Here is a 17,043-nt window from a genome sequence, read left to right on the forward strand (position 1 = left end):
AAGCATAAAATTCTCCGAATTTCAAAGCAGCTTTCGGGAAACTTTCTCTTCATTGACTTTACAAATCTTAACAACTATCCAAAAATAGAAAAAAATGTAACAAGTTAATAATTTGTAGGAAATAAAAGTAAAAAATTCTTTGAATTTTTATGTCATTTATAAAAATCTCTATTCTTATTGGTTAAACAAATCTTAACAACTGCACAAGAGTAGAAAAAAAACAATTGAATAATTAAAAAAAAATAAAAGCACAAAATTCTCCGTACTTCAACGCAACTTTTGATGTTCTTTATCTTGATTGATTTTACAAATCATAACAACCACTTAAGAATAGGAAAGAGTAATAACTAGTAGCTGTTTGGTCATTTTCAATTTAATAATTATAAGAAAATAAAGGTACTGTTCGATTTTTTAACACCGTTTTTTCGAGACTTGCCAGAACAATGCCGAAAACGCAAGAAGAAACGGACGGTACGAGTTTCGGGCAGTGTATCGCCAACGCTTTCTCCACCGAAAAAGAGCAGCCTCCATCGCGGCAGCCAGGTTCGAGAGAGACGCCGCCAGTCGGACACATGCGACCGGGTCCCCCTTTTCCTTCTGCACCGTGGAGAAACAGAGAAGGAGAAAGAGAGAGAAAGAGACGGACCGGCGACGGGCCACAGACGGGCTTTGACACGCTGCCTACCGGTTCGGCTACCGAGCTACGCGGGGCGCACCGAGGGGGGCGCCGCGGGGCGAAGGGACCGCGACGAGGGGCCGACGGGGGGCGGGCGGGGCGGCCGCAGCCAGTCAATCCGGTACGCGAGATGCGGTCGACGCACCGTGCTCTTCGAGAGCCATCCCGAGGGGATCTTTTCTTCCACCTTTTAACCGTAAAATTGATCCCTTTTATTCGATGCCCCGACGGTTTTGTGGAAAATTCGTTCGGAATTGCCCTTTTCAAAATGTCGACGCATGTTTTATTTAATTAGCTTCAATTCTGTCACCCTTAATTCACAGCGGTTTTCAAATTTATAACATCCTTTTTTAGTAACAGTACCGAAATTTGTAATTTTGTCGTTTTTTAATCATGAATTCGTAATTTTTTTTTATTATGAAATAAAATTTCGAACGACTGTGCAGGAATAATATTGGTCGAACTAAAGATGAGCACAGTCCACGCATTTTTACGTCGGTTTCTGTACCTGGAAATTCTCCTATATATTATTTTGCCTCCCTTCCTATTTTTTCAATCTATTCTCAACCACAATTATATATTTTCATCAATTTCTTAAATATTAACTGTGTAACTTGTGGTCACAAAGAATGTATAGATTTTGTTTTAATTAGCAGTCCATTTAAAATTCCCTTCTTTTTAGTTTCTTATTTTTCGAAAGCTACAAACAAATAATTTTATCTATTGCTGTTAGTACTTTCCCTAATATCAATTTAAAAAAAAAATAATAAAAAAAAGAAACAAAATATTTAATTACAACATTTTTATCTTCATTTTTATTGAATAACATACGAACTTAAAAAACTCAAAAATTGTAAAAATTACTTTTATTTATAAAATTTTTAAATTTATATATTTTATAATATTTATATAATTTTATATATTTTTACTGAATTTTTATGTAATAGATAATAATTTTCAGAAATTTTCTTTTTTTAGACTACATAATACAAATAAATTTGTCTTATATAATTTAATATTATTTATTATAATAAAACATAGATATCAACTTAAAATATCCTAAAAAAGATTAAAATGTCTATTATTTTTTACACTGTCTTCTAAAACTTTTCTTTGTTTTTATATTTTGAAATAAAAAATAAAATGTATAAGAATGTTTTTGTTATTTAAACTAAATAGACAAATAACCTTTTGATAAAATTTAATATAATTTATTATAATAAAACAAATAATTTTATGATATTTTATATAATGTTAATATTTATTTAAACTTAAAAGATTCTAAATAAGATTAAAATTTCTTTTATTCTTTATATTATCGTCTAAAATTGTTCTTTTTATAATTTTAAGAAATTCTTATGTAATAAATAAAAATTTTGAGAAATGTTCTCTTTTTTAGGTTATATAATACAAATAAATAAATTTGTTTTATATAATTTAATATCAATTATTATAATACAACAGTATTTTATCATATTTTATATAATGTTCTCCTTTAAAATTGTTCTTTTTATATTTTTACTAAATTTTGAAAATTTCTCTCTTTTTTAGGCTATATAATACAAATAAATCTGTTTTTTATAATTTAATATCATTTATCACAATAAAACATAATTTTATGATATTCTATATAATATTAATATTTATTTTATTCAATTTCATAAAATATCAACTTAAAAGATCCTAAAAAAGATAAAAGTTTCTTTTATTCTTTAAAATTGCCCTTTAAAATTGGTCTCTTTATATTTTTACTAAATTTTGATGTAATAGATAAAAATTTTGAATAATTCTCTCTTTTTTAAAGCTATATAATATAAATAAATTTGGTTACTCTCATTTATTATGATAAAACAAATAATTTAATGATATTTTAATACAATATAAATATTTATTTTATTCAACTTCATAAAAAAGGTTGAAATTTTTTTTTATTTTTTACATTGTCCTTTAAAATTGTTCTTTCTATATTTTTACAAAATTGTACAAATAAATTTGTCGTATATAATTTAATATTATCTATTATAATAAAACATAATTTTATGATATTTTATATAATGTTAATATTTATTTTAATCAACTTCATAAGATATCTTAACTTATAAGGTCTTAAAAAAATTAAAATTTCTTTTATTTTTTACATTGTCTTTTAAAATTATTTTTTTGTTTTTATATTTTAAAGTAAAATTATGAGAATGTTTCTCATATTTAAGCTAAATAGACAAATAATCTTTTTATTTTTTATTTTAATTTATTATAATAAAACATATAATTTTATGAAATTTTACATATGATAATATTTATTTTAATCATTTCAATCGACTTAAGAGAACTCAAAAATGGTTAATTTTATTTTTATATTTTATTATTATATTTTAAAATTATTATTAGTTTTGTGAAAATATAGAAGACAAAAATAAAAGAAAAATTATTTCTAATCAAAGTATAAAAATAAATTGAATAAAATAAAAATACTTCATATATATTAAATAATTGAACACTTTTTTAAAAATTTTTATTTTCTCTATTTTAGCAGAATTTATTGAAAATACAACATTTTTAAATCAAATTAAAATATATAAGAAAAAAATACAAAAAAAACTGTTACCATTCATGGTAAATAATTAACTGTTCATAAATTCAGAATAAAATTAAATAATTAATAATTTATTATAATAAAACATAATTTTATGACATTTTACATAAAGATAATATTTATTTTAATCAATTCCCCAAAATATACATAATACATTATCTTTTAAAATTATTCCATTTACATTTTTAATAAATTTTGATGTAAATAGATAAAAGTTTTGACAATTTTTTTAATGATAAATACTAAAAATAATTCATTAATATCTTGAATATTTTAATGAAACTTCATAAAAAATCACATCAAAATAGTATTTTTGATTAACCTGTACACTTTAAAATTATTGTTTTCGTTTTTCACTGAATGTTTATATAATAGAAAATAATTATGAGAATTTTTCTATTATTAATTGTATAGAATATTTTTTATAATTCTTAGACATTTACAATGGAATTACATTGTTACTTTGTATTACGTTAATATCTCAATTAAATCCCCCATGACAAAATAATTAAAAAAAAAACAGTTTTAAGAACATTAAAATGTAAAACAGAGACACCGACACGTCCAGTGACCAGAAATGCCAAGCCAACGCAAAACAAGTTCACAGTGTCTCAACTATTATAAAACTGGTAATAAATAAATAAATAAGTAATAACTAATTTCCTAGAACTAATCATTTCTTTGGGGCACCCAACCATAAAGTCTGTTCCTGATTTTTTCCCCCCTGCAAGACATTTCGGTTTCTTCGTACCGTCGAAATTTTAAGTATGACCTGGATCAACGAAAACAATAGGAAACTGTGTAGTAGATGTGCCGATTTCGTTGACACGCCACAATTAGCGGTTCAATAAATGAAACGAGATGTACTCAAGTGAAGATAACGAGGGTATTTTTTCGAAAAGAATCGGTTGGTGTGCAGAAAATAATGCAACTCGCAGCAGAATATTAAAATGTTGCACGCTACTGATAAATTCGACTAAAAATAGTCCAAAATCTCGCTGATAATGTGTGGAAACATTTCGAATTAAGTAATTCGTTGTAAATCGCCTTTCATTTGTAAAAATGGCGGAGGCACTGGATTAATTGAATTATTTTTTAGTAAATTTAAGCAATTTTCATAAAAAAACTTCCTGTTTTAATCGTATTTCGAAATTAATACAATATAAAAATGTGATAGTTCCATCGAAGCGTTGTGGAACAGTTGTGGGCAGCGGTTCGGTTTCAGTTTTTCGTGGGTACGAGTTGGAAGTGGATGTTGCAACCAAGAATGCGTATCTAATACCACGCACAATTTTTTTAGACCATCTCCTTTTTGGTCTTTCAAACATCTGTTCGGTCCGCAACGAATTTTTACCATTTTTTCTTTTTCGTACGACAACTTTTTGTTAGTTGCAACGTTCATAGTTATTGTTTTCGAAATGGATAGCCTTCGAAACAGATCTTATTCGGCGATGATGATGTTGTTGTTGTTGTTTATGTAATGAATGGGGACCATTCTAGAGAATCCGGTCAGAAATCAAAGCGAGCAAAGGAAATTATTATTAATAATATTGTTGCCCTCATAATCGGACATTGTGCTAACGCAATTTAACGACGATTCATCGATAGCGTCGGCTTCCTTTGTCGGTCCGTCCAATTCGACACTTTGTTGCCTTCATGTAAACATTTTCAGGTCACTATTGGAAAAAAAACGATGAAAAACTTACGAACGAAATAATTTTCGAAATACAGAACAGATAGAAGTGTGTATGTGTGTGAGGGGCAAACAAACGTAATTGTGTAACAAGTTTCGGCAGCGATAAAACCGGGACATAATGGAAGGTCTTGTGCGATCAGCACATACTCGCCTTTATTAAAACGCAAATAGTAAATAGTATTTTTATCGCAACGAGACATCGTGGCCATTTTTTACTTAACAAAACCTCTATTCACATTTTCGCTCTACTAATTGTTGGTATTGTTTTTTTAAAAAACCTTTTAACGAGTTATTTTTACGATTGTTCCCAAATGCACGGTTATCGAACGAAAACAGCACTAGTGCATTAGATGAGCATTTTTGTGGTCCGATTATTTCACCACAAAAGCCGAAGGTTCGATAAATATTCGGCTGGGTTATCTTTTTGTGCACTCCGTGCATTTACACGGACCACCACGTTTATTTGTTCCTCTTTCCATTTTCAAATAGTGATTTTTTTTGTTGTTAATTTTAAAATGTAATCGTTATGGATTTGATCCGTTGATACAAACACTTACGTTTATGAATAGTTATCGGAATCGTGCGCCTTGGGTCAACAACTATCCGAGATATCTGACAAAAATTACGAATAGCGCCAATTAACTTTTAAATTGGTTGATTAATTTCAAAACAACCCGACTACATACAGATTCTCTCAGACGAATAGTCTGTTCCAAGTCTTCAAGCACCTGTTGACGATAATGAAAACTTACCCGACAAACTAAAAACCCAAAATCTGAAACAAAAAAAAATAATTATAATTTTATACTTATCTCAAGCAGTTAAAAAATAATTTGAATTAAATAAAATTCTGTCGCATCCAATAATAAAGTTCTTTCATTAATTTTAAAAGTTATTAGCTTTTTAAAAATTTATCTTCTTTATGTATATTAAGATTATTTTAGTCAAAATATAAAAGAAAAAACTGTTAAGTAAAGCATAATTTGAATTACATAAAATCATTCCGTATATATAAAAATAATTATTATTTTTTTTTAATATTCTCCATTTTTAGAAGGATTTAATAACAATAAAATAATTTTTCTTCTTTTCCATATTTAAATAATATATTATTATTAAAATGAATCAAATTAAATATTATTTTATATATTCCAAACATAAAATGTAAAATTCATCTTTCTTTTAATTTTCTACTTTTATAACAGACTTAATTTTCTCTTTGATATATTAAAATCAATCCTGTCCTAATATATAAGAAAAATTAAAAAAGTTTATTTTCTATAAAAAAGCGTAATAATAACTTCAATTAAATAAAATTGCTGCGTATAAAGAAAATAATTAATTTCCCATAAATTCAAAACAATATGTGATAAAATTAATTAACTTTTCTCTTAACTTTCCCTTTTTTGTGGGATATATAAATATTAAAATTATTACTCATAATCAGAGTATAAAAATATTTCATGTACAGTAAATAATCGAATAATTTTATATAAATTCAAAACATATATTAGTTCAATCAAAATAAATAAGAAAAAAATCTGTTTTCTATAAAAAAACATAAAAATATGTTGAATTAAATAAAATTGTTTCATAAATTCAAAACATAAAACTTAATAAAAATAATTTTTCTTTTAATTTTCCGTATTTTGGCAGAATTTATTAAAAATAAATCTTTTTTTTTCGTCTTCCTTTATTATTAAAATTCTGTACAAATGTATCGAAAATACAAAACAAAAATTCTCCATAAGCAAAATATAAAAAATCAGTTAATATAATTAAAATTGTTTTATTTATATATAATTAACTGTTTCTTCATAACTTCAAAACAAAAAATGATAAAACTAATTTTTCTTTTAATTTTCTATATTTTGGTAGAATTTATTAACAATAAATATTTTTTTTTCTTCTTCCTTTATTATTGAAATTAGAGCAGTCAAAATTTATAAAAAACAATATAGAATAATAATTTTCTCCATAAGCAAAAGGTATAAAAAATGAGTTAACTTAAATAAAATTGTTTTATTTACAAATAATTAATTAACTGTTTCTTCATAAATTCAAAACAAAATATAACAAAATTAATTTTACTTTTAATAATCTCTATTTTGGTAGAATTTATTAACAATAAATCATTTTTTTTTCTTCTTCTTCTTTTAATACTGAAATTAGATCAATCAAAATATATAAAAAACAATACAGAATAATAATTTTCTGCATAAGCAAAAGGTATAAAAAAAGAAGTAAAATTAAATAAAATTGTTTTATTTACAAATAATTAACTATTTTTTCATAAATTCAAAACAAAATATAATAAAATTAATTTTTCTCTTAATTTTCTCTATTTTGGTATAATTTATTTCTTTATTATAAAAGTAATAATAAATATAAATAATAATAAATACATAAAAAATAATTTTTCCCATAATAAAAAAAAATGATATTTCTTTTAATTTTCTCTATTTTGGTAGAATTTATTAACAGTAAATCATTTTTTTCCTTTCATTATTTTTGAAATTAAAAAATATATAAAAAATATTATTATATTAAATAAAATTGTTTTATTTTTATAAATAATTAACACTTTCTTCATAAATTCAAAACAAAATATAATAAAATTAATTTTTCTTTTAACTTTTTCCTTTTTTAATGGGATTTATTAACAATAAAACACTTTTTTACTGTTATTATATATCTAAAAATTTTACAAATTCAAAATATAAAATTTAATAAAATTAATTTTTCTATTAATTTTCTCTTTTATCAGCCGAATTTACCATTCTGTCATATATTAAAATTAAAAAATATCAGAAAATTATATAAAAAGATTTTTCATGAACAAAGAATAAAAATAGTTGAATAAAATAAATTCATAATATAAAATGTCATAAAATTAATTTGGTTTTTATTTTTTTTCCTATATATTACAATTAGATCAGTCAAAATATAAATAAATTATTTTCCATAAGGACTGACTTAAATTGTTGTTGTTATAAATTGTTTCATATATATAAATTTAATTAATTAAATGTTTTTTCATAAATTCAAAATACAATATACAAAATTCATGTTTCTTTTTTAGTGGTATCTATTAACAGTAAAACATTTGTTCTTATTTCGTAAATTTAGAAGAAAAAAATAAAGGATAAAATTATTTCTCATAAACAAAGAAAATAAAAAAAAAAATATACAGTAAATAATTGAATAATTTTTTATAAATTTAGAACACAAAATATTGTAAATATTCCTGTTTAGGGAGATTTATTAATAATAAAACATATTTTTTCTTTTGTATAATTTGAAATAGTTTTGTTAAAAAAAGTAAAAAAATACAGTTTTCCACAAGTAAAACTTGGTAAGAAGTTGAATTTAAATAACAAAGTTTCGAATCTAATAATAATTAAGTAATTTATCGTCAATTAAAAAAAATATCTTTTCATTTTAATGTAATTTAAAGTTCAATTTTATCCATTTTCATAGTGAATTTAATATAATTTTATTCAGTTGAAGGTCAAAAGAAATTCTCCATTTATGTAAGATATAAATGTTATTTTAAAAGAAAACTTGTTTTCCTTTCTGTGTGCAACATACACAAGGTAAAACCTTATAATCCATTTCAGAATCATCTGTAGAAAAGACTCTAATCTCATTATCATATTATCCGAGTGTAAAGGAGCCAGATCTATTTTTTGTCACAAGGACTCGAACCTTAATAAAAGAGATCCGTGCATCTGCATACGAGATGCACAAAAGCATCTTCCCGTCCTTAATCTCATCGGTTTCATCGTGCCACCCATTCAAAATTGACGTGCACGTGCAAACTGACGTAGTTTAGTTTTCTTTTTAATTCGTGTCGGATATAAAATCGAGGAAAACACGGGTATTTTCGGACGGAACTTTGAACATCCGGCGTTCGGACGTTTGTTTACAGCGTCGGCGAAAAATAGACGTTTCGATCTATTTAAAAAATCAATGTTTTTCGGGCAATATGTTCGCGAATGTCGGTTAGTTAAGAAAGGAAACGGTGCGTGGGCAAAATGTGGACGGTTGTGTAGTAAACACACCCATTTTGCCCCGGTGCTAAATTAGAAAGTTGCGGTTACATAAAAGAATACGTTTCATTCATAATTCGCCCGCTCCTTTTCCTACATTGTAATGTTGCACATTACTTTTCGTAACTCAAGACTTCGCAATGGTTGTTCCTCTTGCAAATTCCTTTGGGATAAACCACGAAAAATTAACGTACGAAGGCACAGATGCGTTTGGTGTACGTTTGGAGCCGCACAGAGTGACAAAGTGACAGAGTCGGAGTCGGAGTCGGCGGACATCCTACTTAGTATTTCTAATGGACCGTTTCCCGGGAATTCTAACTGCCGTCTCGCTCCAACATCCCCACACACACTGCACGATCGCATCTGTGTTGTTTTCTGCACGTACGCACCTTTTCAGTCGGCCCGAAAACATTTTCTAATTGGAAACAATCGCTAAATAATGGCCGACAAATAAATGAAACGCAGATAAAGTATTTTCTGCGAAAACATGAAACCGCATTTTGATAAACGATTTCGACCCACGGACGTTTGGCCGTCATTTCCTATGGTAAAATTGCGCACTGGAATTGAGGCAGAACTTAAGAAATGAACAGAACAGTTTTCAACATTCACTTGATTTTGGGTTTTGATAAAATATAAATGTGTTTTACTCGTTATCAGTCACAAATATCGCATTTTTGTTTAATATTCAATAAGTGTAAATATATCTGCGATATTTCTTGAAAATTTTGAGAACAAATGTTATGAACTGTAAATTTTAATAAGAAAAAACATTATGTTTTCAATAAGGTTTAAAAATAAGCTCGTTGACATTTGATATTTCTAAATGACAGTATTTTATCTTTTTTTTATCATCTTGAACATATTTCTTAATAATATAGGATTAAATAAATTTAATAAAAATGAGATGGCTTATTTTAAAATTATTAATTGATCACAGTTATGAAACCAATGATAATTACTTTGATTATATTATTTTTTCCCAAAATCTGTAAATAAGACTTTGTAAAGTAAATACTTTACATAAATATGTATGTGCTTGTAAAAGTGTTGCATGTCATCATCACTTCAAAGTATTACGAAAACAATGAAAATTAATAAATTATATTTAAAAACTTATTTCTAAGATAGAAATAATGAGTCATTCCTATTTATTAAAGCTCATAAGCAAAATTTCGATGACTCCTTTGTAATTTAAAATTTTAATATTTGACTAAAAGTTTTTAGCAACACAACAACGAATTCTATGCTTACTTGAATAAATTACTATCAGTGAATTAAAATGATGTTAACTGTTTTAACTATAATAATTCTGCAATCTACAGGTAAATAATTAAATATTTTTTTTTCTTATGTAAAAATAAACATTTCATTCTGAATAAATTTTCAATTTAAAATTTGTATTTTATTATTTTTCAATATATATTCAATAAATATTCAACATTATATTCAATACTGAGTAAAATTGTAATACTGAATATTTTCAATATTAAATAATTATTGATTATTTAATAAATATTCAATAAATTTTCGATACATATTCACGAATCAAAAAATATTCCATATTGAATAAATTATTAATATCGAATAAATTGTCTGCTTTCAATATTCAAAACATATTCAATGTTATACAAATTTGTAATATTCAATAAATTTACTATATTCAATATTCAATATTAAATAAATTGTCAATATTGGATAAATTGTTTACGTTCAATAATATTTAATATTAAATAAGTTTTTAATATTAAATAAATTTTGAATATTCAAAAAATATTCAATATACAATAGATATTTGAATGTTAAATAAATTATCAATATCGAATATGGTGTCTATATCAGTACTAAATATTCAATATTAAATAAATTATTAATATTAAATAAATTTTCAATATACAATAAATTGTTTAAGTATAATAAGAAAATCAATGTTCAATAATTAAATATTCAATAAATATTCAATATTAAATAAATTATTCATATTAAATAAATTTTCTACATTAAAAATTATTCAATATTTAATAAATTTAAATAATTTTTTAATATTGAATAAATTGTGTACGTTATGTAATATTAAATAAATTTTCAATATCAATAAATTTTCTATGTATAATAAACAAATAATCAACGTTGAATAAATTAAATAAAAGGCGGATAAATGGTTTACATTCACTAAATATTCAATATCAAGTAAATTATTAATATTGAATAAATTTTTAATATTCAATAATTATTCATTATTCAGTAAATATTTAATATTGAATAAATTTTCAATATTCAATAAATATTCGACATTAAATAAGTTTCTAATATTGAATAAATTGTCTAAACTCGATAAATATTCAATATTCCATAAATATTCAACTTTGAATAAATTTTTAATATATCGAATAAATTGTCTATATTTATTAAATATTCAATATTCAATAATTATTCATTATTCAGTAAATATTCAATATTGAATAAATTTTCAATATACAATAAGTTTTCTATATTCAATAAATATTCAATATTCAATAAATATTTAACATTGAATAAATTTTTAAGATAAATATTCGATATTAAATACATATTTAATATTGAATAAACATTCACTATTCAATATACAATAAATATTCGATTCAACAATCAATATTCAATAAACTCTCAATATTAAATATCGAATCAATATTTACTATCAATTTTTTTATAAAAACTATTTTATGAATCTATAGGATCTATCTATAGGAGACGAAAAATAAAAGAGAATATGGTATTTAATAATTTTTGTTTTTTATTTTATAAAGCGTAATTTACAGATTTATTTTATGTGCGATTTATTTATATTTCAATTCATTTTATGCTTATGTGGGCAATTAATACCATTTGCAGCGTATATAAAAATTGAGATTTTTGCTAAATCTGAATATTTTATAACATTTTACTATTTTTACTTTAGTATGTTTAATTTATATATAAACAAACACAGTTTTGATTTTTTGAAACCAAGGACAATCAGAAATGAACAATTAGTCAATGGATAACTTAAAATAAATAATAAAAAGTTTGTCATCTGTCGAAACCTATTAATTATATTATTATATAATAATCTATTGATTCAAATAGATTTCACATATAGTCCTGATAATCTGATCATATATTTTTTCTATAATTATTATATTTAATAATTAAAAAAAGTGATCTAACCACAGGAATGAAATGTCTCAAGTATTTTAATAAACTTAATTAATAATATTACAATAATATTAAAAAGGAAGGACAAGTTCATCAAAAATGTGTAAGTACTGTAATTTTATTTAAATGTTTAGCCTCTAGTTCTAATTCAGTTTATAATTGAAACCAATTTTTCATAAATTTTGTTAAAAATAACACTAATTTATATTAACATCATGAAACTGCTCTAATTAAAGTAAATCGTTACATTTGGTTAATTAAAACTCAAAATATTTTTAGTTTATAAGAGTCATTTTTTTTCTAAAGGTAAAATAAGAAAAATTTAGCAATATGTACTTTCTTAATTTTTACCATTGTTTTAGCATTAAATGCGCACATTTACATAAAAAAATCGTTTGTAAAGTAGCAGCAATTAATAATAATTTAATCTCTTGATAGTTGTAACAATCAACCACAGAAATATCAAGTACACATGGTTTTGGCGTTTACATATTAAACACACACATGTTTATATCGCGGTTTTTTATATCGGCAGCAAACTTATTTCGCAGATCGCGGGATCTTGTTTAGAGGTTGATAAACCAACTACTGTGTTTAGATTTTACTTGAATTACAATTCAAGTTATTTGAAATAGTCGGGAGTCGCCATGGATTTTCACACACTTTATGCATAATTTGCACATCACAATTTTCAAATTCATAGAACATAGAACCGGAGTGCAAAGCTCTCTCTCCGTTTTAAATTATCCTACGGACTCCTCGCCGGTTTATTGTCCAAACAGAAGTGTTAAAAAGGAAAAAGGAAAAATGTAAAGTTATGCAAAAGTTGCCCAATTGGAATTTGTCGTGTCTCGAATAAAGGCGAAACACACACATTAATTTACATTAAATCCCACCTATTCGAATTTAAACGTGCCGAGCTCGTGGGCGTAACCGTTTTTATCTATATTCCAGTATGTTAATGGCTTTTCGTAAAGACGTAAAGACGATTTTTCGTCGTCGTGGTCGTGGTCGTCGTTCGAAAAACGCCAAGCGAGACGGTGACAAGAGCCGGAGCGGACCGGATGCCGCTGGCACAAAACAGGAAAGTGATTCCGTAAAGAAACGGCTGAATGGCCGGAAGTTCCGCACTCGCGTCGCATACGCATTTTTCTGCGACCGTTCCGTCGGTTTTCAATCGATTCGGACGCATCCGGAATGTTTAAGTCGGTCGGTGGAATAGACTTTCCGAGATGTTCGGGATTTATTAATAATTCCGTTTCGATGTGACGGAGAAAAAACGTGGAGGCTGAGATCACGGAACTGAAATAAAATTCATTGTCGCAAACGATGACCGATTGACTGACACACGCGCTCAATGAAAAACGCTCGACGGGACGGTTGCCAAAATAAAACTAACGCTCTAGAAAAGTACACACTTTATTCAAGTTAATTACAGTCACACACAATGTTTTTGTACAATTAAAAAATGTGACAGGCTCTTTTCTGGACTTTGTGCTCCGAACACTCCGAATTATTTATGTAAAAATTTTTTGCTGGCGCCAAATCATTTCGTTTATTTATTATTATAATGATCAGTTTGTTTAAGACTGGAAAACAGGAATTTGTAGAATGTTGAACACACACATGTGCACGAAATTCACATTCTATTTTACACTTTTAATTATCGAACATTTTGATTTTCTAGAACAAAATAATATGAAATTAACAATTCTCGATTTAATGTTTCTTAATCTCATGTACAACAAATATTTGTTGTATATCTACCTGCAGAATAGAATATTTTTAAACTAAAAATTAATAAAATCTACATAATTATTTATAACTAAAATATTAAATTGTAGGAATTAATTTCATTCAACTTTTTAACAATACCCGTTTTTAGTCTCATATGTGTAATTATTCAAATAATAATTAACGAACTAAATAAAATATAAAATTATCAAATGAATCTCATTCATGTTCTTTTAGTCGTTATCAGTTGACATCACCTTAATAGTTAAGAACTTTAAATGACTAATATTTATACTGTAAAGCAACGAATCATAAATTGTGAAACAGATATACTTAAAATTCATATTCCACTTCCATTGTCAATTATTGAAAATTAAAATTTGAAGTTGTCTCCACAAAAATTAATAGTCTTAATTTTGGATTTTACTTTTTTAACATTGTATTTCGTTACCCCATAACATCTGTTTTTAGTCTCATATGTGTAAATATTCTTATAATAATTAGCTAATTAAATAAAATTTAATATTGTCGAATTAATCTCGTTCATGTTTTTTTTTAGTCGTTATCAGTTGACATCACCTTAATAGTTAAGAACTTTAAAGGTGACAAAATGACTAATTTTTATAATGTAAAACAAGAAATCATAAATTGTGAAACAGATATACTTAAAATTCATAGTCCATTGCCTTTATTAATTATTGAAAATTCAAATTTTCAGTTGTCTCCACAAAAAATAATTATCTTTTATCAGTTGACATCTCCTTAATAATTAAGAATTTTAAGGGCAACAAAATGACTTATTTTTTATACTGGAAAGCAAGAAATTACAAATTATGATACAGATAAATATGTGTAAGTATCCTTATAATAATTAGCTAATTAAATAAAAAATTGTTGAATGAAACTCAACCATGTTTTTTTAGACATTATCAGTTACATCACCTTAATAGTTAATAACTTTAAGGGCGATAAAACGACATTTTTTAAACTGAAAAACATGAAATTATAAATTGTGAAACAGATTACTTAATATTTCATTTCCACTAATAATTATTGAAAATTAAAATTTGCAAATGTTTCAGAAACATTAACAATTTTAATTTTAGTTTCAACTTTTTAAAATTGCCTTTCCTTTTCTCATATTGTCTGATTTTGTTCTTACATGGGTAAATATTCATATATTACTGGCTAATTAAATAAAATATAAAATTGATGAATGAATCTCATTCATGTTTCTTTAGTCGACGTCGTCAGTTGTTACTTTATAGGTTAAGAATATTTTGGAAACGACAAAATGTTTTACAAGACCTTCATACCGGAAAACTGAACATTAAAATAAAATATTGTGCCACATGTTCAGAAATATTATATTTTATATTTTGGAACGTCTAATTAATAAGAATTGAAATTTTATATATTTTAAGTAAAAGTCATTAAACTGTTTCTAGAATTTTCACTCTTAAATTGTATTTTGTTAACTCCCAATGCCTGATTTTATTTCCATTTGTGTAAATATTCACATGATGAACAACTGACTGAAACATTAAATTGTTGAATGAATTTCATTCATGTTTTTTTAGTCGCCGCTGTTCGTCGTCACTTTATAGGTTAAGAACATTTTACAAACGACGTGAAAATGTCTAACAGGAATATTTTTTTATTTAAACAGCACTACTTCAATAGTTCAGGTTGAAATGTGTGCATAATGCACGTGAAAATAAAATAATAAAACAAACGCAGACCCATTTAAACCATAAAGTTTGTTGACATCCAACAATGTTTTCGAGAGGAATGAACCGTATCAAGATTTGACATTTAAATGTTATTATCAACCCAACAATTACTTAATTCCCGCGGGCGCCTTCGCAGGTTAGGAAACCGCGACATCGCGACGTTCACGGAAAAAAACGCGAAACGGGGTGAGTTTACGTCTCGGGTGCGCGCGCAACGCATATTTGTTTACATTACCCACGTTCCGGGGTTGAAAACCTCTCGCGACTCCAACATTACCTCACGACCAGCTAATCGCCAACCACCACCTTCCTCCACACACTGATATTCCCAACACAATCTGTTTAGCCACACGCGAAACAACAACAACAATAACAACAATCAATCGGACGTCGGGCCGGGGATGCTTTTGAAAAGATCGTGTCGGTAATACAGATCCGATCGGTGCGCGGCGGCCATGTCTGTTGGCGACGTTGCCGGTTAGGGTGCGGCGGTTCTCTCGCGGTACCCGGGGGGGCGGTTTTGAGTACGGGCCGGGGATGCGAGGCGGAGGACGCGTGAGACGTGGCGGCGGTGCACGCGGCGACTGGGGGCAGGCGGCCACGGCGAGCGGACGGGGTGAGGCGGCGCACGCGCACGCGCACCGCGGCCGAGGTGCCGCGTCCACCGTGGTGCTGGGTAGGAGGCTGTGGCTGTGCGTGCCGGCCGCGCACCGGATGGCGAAACGCAGCCTTCCGTGGAATCCGTGGATGTTCTGTCCCTTAATATTCATCCTTTCAACGTAACTATAAATAGAGGTACAGTCATTAATTATCTCAAAATTTTACATAAATAACAAAAAAATTTATTTTTTATATGTTTGTTAACATTAATATTATCTAAATATCGAAGTTTTACAAGTTTTTAAAACATTTCTTAGTACATATTTGAAATTAGATTTTATTAATTATAAATGAATATTTAAAAAATTCAAAAGAAAAAAAGAATGGTACAACAATATCCAATCAGGTCTATTTTTTTAAATTATAAGTTATTTATTAAAATATATATTTCTGTTTCAAAATTAAACATAATAATTATTATTATTAATTAAACTGTAATTATTATTAAAATGTACACCTTAATCCTATAAAATATTACTCAGAAATAGTAGTTTTCTTTTACCAACTTAATATATAACCTAATCTAACCTAACCTAACTTAACTTACATAAATACATAAATTTTATTTTCAAAAATATTACTTTTTTTTCTCTTTACCTAACCTAACCCAACATTATACAATCCGCCCTAACTTAACTTTATGTACACATTTCATAGTACTAAAATATAAATAAAATACTTTCTTTTACCCACTTAATATATAACCTAACCTAACCTAATTTATA

General features: G+C 26.3%; 1 protein-coding gene across 2 annotated transcripts in view; it reads right to left on the reverse strand.

Moving 5' to 3' along the window:
• The window catches only part of LOC109604394 (protein sprouty homolog 2), a 56,459-nt gene extending 40,024 nt beyond the window's left edge, over positions 1 to 16,435 (reverse strand). The window contains exons 1-2 of one of the 2 annotated variants that reach the window (XM_020020915.2): positions 15,936 to 16,435; positions 5,718 to 5,740 (exon numbers count right to left, since the gene is read on the reverse strand). The gene's annotated coding sequence lies outside the window, so the exon portion shown is untranslated. Of the gene's footprint in view, positions 1 to 5,717; positions 5,741 to 15,667; positions 15,905 to 15,935 lie in introns of those variants that run through there. The other variant, XM_049970102.1, reaches the window with a different exon arrangement.
• Positions 16,436 to 17,043: the final 608 nt, after the last annotated feature.

The sequence above is a fragment of the Aethina tumida genome, chromosome 7 (genome assembly GCF_024364675.1).
Source record: "Aethina tumida isolate Nest 87 chromosome 7, icAetTumi1.1, whole genome shotgun sequence".
NCBI lineage: Eukaryota > Metazoa > Arthropoda > Insecta > Coleoptera > Nitidulidae > Aethina > Aethina tumida.